We start from the raw sequence: 8,564 nt of genomic DNA on the forward strand, positions 1-8,564 counted from the left end.
AAAGTTGATCACTTGTGCATTTGCCGGAGGGGCTGGAGCTTTTTCAGGGATCCTTTTAGGATCCTGAGTCCTTTGCTTTTTCCTTCCCAACAATTCTTTCAAATGCCCCTTGCTCAGCAGATATCCAATTTCCTTTCTTAATGCGATGCATTCCTCTGTCAAATGCCCAAAATCCTCATGGTATGCACACCACTTTGATTTATCTTTAGCTGCGGCTGGTTTGTCATTTTTTCTGGGCCATCTGGCTTTTTCTCCTAGATTCTGCATTGCAAGGATTAGTTCATGGTTATCAACGGAAAAACAGTATTCAGAAATCGGAGGATAATCCTCATCATCCTCTTCTTGGTCAATAGCATGCACATTCTGGTTGTCAACTCTGTTATAGGATTTGAATTTGTTGCTTTTGAAAGAGGATCCTTGCTTCTTTTGTTTTGAGGATCCTACTTGTCTCTCCTGGATCCTCTTGTCATCCTCTAGCCGGATGAACCTGAGTGCCCGAGTTCTCGCTTCGTCTAGGTTCCTACATGGTGTCATAACAAGATCATCATAGAACAATGAATCCTTAAGCAATCCCATTTTGAAGGCCTCAACAGCTGTAGCCACATCCAAGTTGGGAATGTCCTAGGATTCTTTACTAAATTTGGTTATATAATCCCTTAATGATTCATTATGACCCTGAGTTATCCTATATAAATCACTAGTCAATCGTTCAAATTTTCTGCTACAAGAAAATTGATTATTGAATAAGTTAACTAAATTAGCAAACGAAGTAATAGAGTAAGGAGGAAGACTTAGCAGCCATTTAAGAGCTGATCCAGTAAGAGTGGATCCAAATCCCTTGCACAGGCATGCTTCCTTTAACCTTTCTGGAATTGGATTGATCTCCATCCTCTCCCTGTATTGTGCTATATGTTCCTCAGGATCCGTCGTACCATCATACAGCTTCATAGTAGGGATATGGAATCTTTTGGGTATCTCAGCATCACAAATTGGTGGTGCAAAACGAGATACCTTATGGCTTCCATCTGCAATTTCCGGGATAGGTTTGACTACCCCTGGAACACTTGATATCATATCCTTCAGTTTCTGCAGTTCTCTGGCCATAGCATGGTTTATACCTGTATCCTGCATGAATCCATGGTTAGTGGTAAGAGAATTATTAAAAGTGTTACCTCCCATCGGGTTCAAGTTAGGAACATTGGATGTGAATCCATATTGCTGGGATTCTGGGATGATGGAGGGACCAGTGGAAGCAATGGTCTGCATTGTAATAAAATCTCCTTGATGGACATCTGGACTTCCTGTTTGCAAATTCTTCAAGGATCCTGGTATCTGAAGGGATCCTTGAACATGGGATGATCCTAGAACAAAGGAGGATCCTTGAACCTGGGATGATCCTGAAACGAAGGAGGATCCTTGAACCTGGGATGATCCTGGAACGAAGGAAGATCCTGAGTTCATGAAGGATCCCATATGCTGAGTATAGGATCCTGCGGTTGGAAATATGATCCTGATGCCTGAGTCACTATTGCTGGGCCGAAATGCACTCCTCTTGATCCACCCATATGTTAAATGTCTGGGACCTCTGATGGCTGAGAAGTAATCATCGGAGTATCAAAATTCAAAGATTTGGGCATTAGTGGGGAATGATCCTCTGTCGTTTTCTTTTGCTTTTTGAGATCTCCGATTTCTTTGAGGATCCTGTCATTAGTTTCATCGTGCTGCTGCATACGATCCCTCATCTGCAAAATCAAAGTAAATATATCACTAGTACTGGGAGCAGAAGAAGTTAGAGCAGAAGATGAAGGTTTAGAGAAGATAGGAGTTGGTCTCTTCTCAGCATTTTTCTGAGATCCAGCTGGTGGCGGAGGCAAAGGTGGGATGCCATTAGATGAATTGACTGCAGACATCGCTGTGGAGGTATTCTTCAACGATGAAGCCATGCAATACTCCGGAATGATCACCAACAGAAAAACTTTCTTATGAATGAAGCACCAATTGCCCCACGGTGGGCGCCAAACTGTTTTGGTCAAAAATCACACAAGGATAATGCAACCAAACTCTTCGTAAACGGGGAATGATGCTTGGTATGATGAACAAAGATAAGGATCACTTAAATGAAAATTGCACAAGTGACACAAGGATTTATACGAGGAAAAAGCCCTTGATCAATGAATGATCTCCAGCATAAAAAACCTCGGGTGATGGAAACTACCGATCACCAAACTTCAATATAACAAACAATGTTTACAACTTCGGATGGTAACGAGCTAGGTGCAAGAATCACTATAGTATCGTATGCTAAAGCGTGTGAGAAATGTGTTGTGTCTTCCGAATGTTCAAGAGTGCCATTTATACAAGTGTGTGTGGTTCTATTTTAGGCAAATCACCTAACTACTAGCTCGTTACCCCTTTAGAAATAGAAGTAAATTTAGCCTAATTAATTTCCCTTGAATTGTGCCGAGTTTCCATATTATCCATAACGTCCATCTTTGATTATGCATGTGCGAAATTAGCGTGACAGATTCCTTGTTTACGTTGCTAAGACCAGGTCCAACTCGTAATTCCTGCAAAACAACATTAATCCAAAAAGAACAATCGTTAGTATGAGGATCCTTGGGATGATCCGTGATCCTGATCCTGGAGCTCTTCTGAGGATCACTATCTGCCAAAGAAACAAGGATCACTTGTTAGGATATCAAGTAAGGATCATAGGTCATAAAAATCCTGCCCTAACAGTTTCAATCTTTGGTATTTTAACCCCTTTGATAAATTTTATTTTTCACTTCTAATTCAAAAGTTTTCATCTTTTGCAATTTAACCCCCCAATATTTTTTTACTTTCAACCCTAAGCTTTTCATCTTTTACAATTTAATCTCAACACTTTTTTTTTACTTTCAACTTTGGTCCCTTATATATTTTTCATCTTTCATAAGATCTCCGTTTAACGTGTCACTCTAAATTTCCGAGTTAACACACCGCAACGTGCGTGTGGGGTTCAACATTTTTTCATCTATTGCGTGTCTATTGGTGCGAGTCAGAGATCGACTTAGTTATTTTTTTCTCAATTTTACACACAGGCCCGTGGTCATGTGAGAAACATTTGCCTTTCATCTAATATGATATATAACTAATGAATCCCCCGCCGCATTGCGGCGGGTGGTAAATCTAGTGTAATACTATTATTAAAAAGGAAGAGACACCAGAGAGAGTGACACATGTACAAAAAGATTTTCATTTATTAGTAACTAGGTTATAACCCCGTGTATTACACGGGTTGAATAAATGTAATTTTATATATTAAATAATAAAAAGTTATATCTTTTATGAACCCTGTATATTGTACGGGTTAAATAAATGTAATTTTATATATCAAATAATAAAAAAGTTATATTTTTAAAAATCATGTGTATTACACAGATTAAATAAATGTAATTTTGTATACTAAATACTAAAAACGTCGTATCTTTAAAAAACCCATGTATAATCGGGTTGAATAAATCTACCAAATTATAAAAAATTACATCCTTAAAAACCCCGTATATTACACGTGTTGAATAGATCTAAAAAATAATTATATCTTTAAAAATCATGTGTATTACACTGATTAAATAAATGTAATTTTGTATAATAAATACTAACAACGTCGTATCTTTAAATAACCCGTGTATAGAGTCGGGTTGAAAAATCTACGAAATACTAAAAAAAAAATTATATCCTAAATAAATGTAATTTTGTATATTAAATACTAAAAATGTCGTATCTTTAAAAAACCCGTGTATAGTCGGGTTGAAAAATCTACCAAATAATAAAAAAAAATATATCCTTAAAAACCCCGTGTTTTACACGAGTTGAATAAATATAATTTTGTATACCAAATAATAAAAAAGTTCTATTTTTAATAAATTAGGATAACATTTAATATTAATTTATTATTTATATATTTAATATATGATAAGTAGATAAGAGAGATATTTGTTTTAAAAATATATTAAATTAATAATTTAAATTTGAGGATAATATTTTATTAAAGTATGATAATATTTAATATTAATTTATTATTTATTTAGTTAATATAAGATAAATATAAATTTGAGGATACGTTCAATAAATGATACATATCCAAAAGTTGGTTTCTTTTATTATAGTATTAGATTAGATTAGATTAGATTAGATTAATAAAATAATTAAATTGATTGAGTCGACTTTGAAACAAACATCAATTTGATCAATATAATCATTTTAAATTGTTCTCACTTCTCTGTTTATGATCATAATCGGATAACCTTTATTCTTTCTGTACAATTCAAAATCTTGAATGTGAAAGATTTTATATCTAATATCGACTTTTTTAACCGTATGTCCGTAACATCTATACATATAATAAAAGAAACCAATAAATGGACACATGTCATTCATTGAAGATGTCTACATTTGTAATTTCTTATATTTTTATACTTATCTTATATCAATTAATTAAATAATAAATAATCAATTAATATTAAATCTTATCTTACTTTGAATTTCGGATGGAATCATTCTATTTTTTCTAATAATATATTATCTTCAAATTTAAGTTATAAATTAAAGATATTTTTTAAATAATAGCACAAAACAATAATCTTAAACTTAAAAAAACAATAATACGCTAATGTAAAAAAATTTAAAGTACAAACAAAATATACAAAATAACTTATTAGACATTAGATCAAACTTTTTAAATTTGTTAACAAATTTTGCAACAACAGAATAATCTATTTTTATCACGAAAACCAAACCTTGTATTAATATATAAAATATTTTTATTTTCACTATACAAAATTACATTTATTTAATCAGTGTAATACATGGTGTTTTTAAAGATATAACTTTTTTTATTATTTAGTATATATTCGCCCCGCTTGCGGTACGCGCATATAATGTATATATGTGGATGCTCGGAGGGCAAAAGTGAAACTGCACTAATTTTAACCTTATTTTACTAAGTTCGTAAAAATAACGTTAAAAGCAGCGGACGATTAATAATGCATCTTCATCATGTTGTGGCGTTGATAACAGAAAGACAAAAGGGAACATACACTAATCGGTCTTTGTCCCGATTGCTGAGTGTTATGTGCCTTATGTCCAAGGCTTGATGCAAAACTACTATCGAGCCGGGGGTCTCACTGAAAGCAGCCTCTACATCTTACACTCCTCAGACCATACCTTAGCTTTGCTATTGGTGGGATTTACTAAGTATGATGATGATGATTTAGTATATATAATTAGATTTATTCAACCCGCATAATACACGAGGTTTATAAGGATATATCTTTTTTATTATTTAGTTTATAAAATTACATTTATCCAACCCGTGTAATAAACAAGGTTACAAAATTATATTTATTTAACCCGTGTAATACACAGTGTTTTTAAAAATGTAACTTTTTTTATTATTTAGTATATATAATTAGATTTACTCAACCCGTACAATACACAGGTTTTTATTATTTGGTATATAAAATTATATTTACTCAGTACAATACATGGGGTTCTTAGAGATATAATTTTAATATATAAAATTAAATTTGTTCAACCCGTATAATAAACGAGTTTTTTAAAGAATACTTGTTTTAATTTAGTATATAAAATTACATTTATTCAACCCGTGTAATACACGGGGTTCTAACCTAGTTTTAGTTTATAGCTTTTTGGATCCAACTTGTAGAATGGTGGCTTGCAATTTGTTGGATTCTTCGAAATTTAAGCAAATTGATTAAGTTGGAAAACAAAAAGATACCTCCTATGTATCCTACTTTTTGTAACAAAAAATGTTTTATTTACGGTGTGTTCCCAAGTTAAAAATCCCTCCCCTTCCCTCCCCTCCCCTCCATGTCTTTCCAAATTGGAAAGACTATTTTCAGGCAAAAAAAAACCCCATTTTCCCTCCCCTCCCCTCCCCCCCTGTTAAGTGGATCTCTGGAACACAACCTTAATTCTACAATTCACAATCAAACAAAGCAAGAAAAAAAGATCCAAGAATGCAGGTAGTTTTTGAGAAGGGTTAAAGGTTTTGGATCAGTTGCAATCAAAACGAGTAGTTTTTGAATATGCCTCAACATTATATATATATATATATATATATATATATATATATATATGGAACCCATTAAGTTTAACTGTTTTTTAAATTAACCTGCACCGTTAGATTTGGCTGTCAGCCACTTAAACTCACTAAAATAACCGCTCTTGTGGCGGTTTAGGGAAGTTCTCGACAGTTTTGATAGCTCCACCTTTTGCCGCCATGATCTCCACACTCTTGCCCATGATCTCCACAATTTTAGCATCCTATAAACCTGGGTAGTATTGTCCCAATTAAGTGTAACCAACTTTCAAATGAATATTGATCATTGGATCTTCAGCCGTTTAAACTCATAAAAATAACTGTTTTAATAGCGGTTCAGAGCAGTTTAGGATAGTTACCTTAGTGGGTGGTTTTCTCCTTATTTTTTTTGCCCATTATCTCCACAACTCTCCATGACTAAGCTCCTACAAACTTGGATAGTGGTGTCAATTCAGTTGATTGGTATTCTTATATAATCTCTGCAAAAAAAAAGAATTGAAGAACCATTTCGAGCAGTGAACAGATTCTCCATCAAGAGTCATCCCATGGTTGTTCAATCCCCAATTTGCAAATACAGGTATCTACATCAAAACATTCATCTTTGTAATTACCCTTCGTAAACTCTTCACCTCCTTAATCGTTCATTCTTCCAATCGTGAAAGCATAGAATCATCCATTTCCAAATTGGATCTTCAAGTGATGATAGACATAAGAGAAAAAAGAGACCTTCTAAAAGAGATCGACACAAGCGTGGTAAAAGGAGGGACAAGAGACATGCGAAGAGGCGCAGGAAGCATGATAAGAAGTCCAAACGCAAATCGAAAAGGTTAAACATTTAAGTTATATAGAGTCAAGGTTTATGACAGGTTTACTTCTATTTATCGCTTTTCTTGTACTTCTTGATTCTTTACGTGTGGGAAACGTTGTATGTGGCGCAATGGCATCATTTTATCTCTCGTGTTTTGATTTCAGGGGGTCGGATAGTGTTAGCGAGAGTGCAAGTGAAAATGAACATGGTTCTGAAGACAATGGTGATGCTAGGAAGCTAAATCAGAAGCATAATAACTCGATTAATATCACTGGTATGATCACTAATATTTTTCTTTTACTTTGGTATACTATTCAGTTTTCTTTATATGACACATTACAGTTTTATGAATTCACGCTGGAGTTTCTATTTGGTGGATTTTGATTATTTCTTTTTAATTTCAAACACGTCCAGATGGCAATCAGTCTCCTTCAGAGTTCTGGTATGTAACTGTAATTTACATTTTCTTTATTCTTTTAATTTTTTTACTTTTCTGTTTATTTATAGTTTGTTTACTGCTCATATAGATATGAAGTATAGCGTTTGGCTTGATGCAACAGTTGAGTCTAGCACTAGAACAGGATGAAACTCGACCCCTCTAGCACCATGTTGGTTCAAAACATAATTTCTAAGCAAATGTAATATTTTATTTTCAGGTGTGACTTTTGTGTTCAAGACAATGACAAAGGAAGTCATCTTATGGACCTTCTTCACGCTCAAAACGATATGGGATCTTCTAGAAATGTAATGTAAAGTAATAAAATGCTAAGGTAGCGTTTGGTAAGAGGTAAAGGAGGAAGGAATGGAATAACCCATTCAAAGGTAATGAAAATACGATTGTTTGGTTGATTAATGGAAAGGAATCAAGCATTACATACATTATTACATTCCCTCAACCGGTGCGTAGTTCGGCTGCAGAAACTCAGGTATAGCCTGGCTTCCTTTGTGATTAAGAGAAATTGTGGAACACTTATTCGTTTCTTGTAGCTTCGCGCAAAGTGTTTGGCAGTTAGTCTCGCAATGGTGCAAGGTCGGTTCCGTATACGCTTTTGGATTCAAGGACCTACTGGAATTATACGAACATACGGGGGGATCTTTGGAGGCAAAGAAGGCTTTTTACGCGGTGTGTTTAACTGCTATTTGGTGCATGTGGAAGTGCCGGAATGAGACTGTTTAGACAATGACAATGCACTATACAGAAAATCCTTGATGAGATTAAGGCATGCTGTGGATCAAAGCAAGCAAATTAGAGCTGGGAGATTTGGTGTGGTTACAACTTGTATAGAATAGGATGGTGAAAATGTAATCTGTAAGTTTTGGTGACCCGCTAGCTTTGGCGAATTAATAAAACTTCCTTTGGCCTTTAAAAAAGGTGATGGGTTATTAATTTCCTATAGACATTCATTGTAATTCTTGAACTGATTTCAGCAAAAAGTATATTGTGAAATTATTATTTGTTTCTATGTCCCAGCATAGACACATTCTTATGTATTATTAGTACTTTTTCTATTAAGGTTGAAACCCAGGCCTGGAATAACTGAAAACACAGTTTTAAATTGAAATTCTAGCTCGAGCTCGGCTCCATTAATCACATAAATTTTATGAGATCACTAACCTGGTATTGGCTATAATATGTGTTTTTATATGTATGTA

The 8,564-nt window shown here is 34.1% G+C and overlaps 1 long non-coding RNA gene across 1 annotated transcript; it reads left to right on the forward strand.

Annotated features, from left to right (window-relative positions):
- Window positions 1-6,515: 6,515 nt before the first annotated feature.
- On the forward strand, window positions 6,516-7,408 carry LOC118484849. Its single transcript, XR_004874692.1, has 3 exons — window positions 6,516-6,929; window positions 7,076-7,185; window positions 7,326-7,408. It is a non-coding gene; the product is annotated as an uncharacterized LOC118484849 (long non-coding RNA).
- The last annotated feature ends 1,156 nt before the right edge of the window (window positions 7,409-8,564 follow it).

The sequence above is a fragment of the Helianthus annuus genome, chromosome 12, assembly GCF_002127325.2.
Source record: "Helianthus annuus cultivar XRQ/B chromosome 12, HanXRQr2.0-SUNRISE, whole genome shotgun sequence".
Classification (NCBI taxonomy): domain Eukaryota; kingdom Viridiplantae; phylum Streptophyta; class Magnoliopsida; order Asterales; family Asteraceae; genus Helianthus; species Helianthus annuus.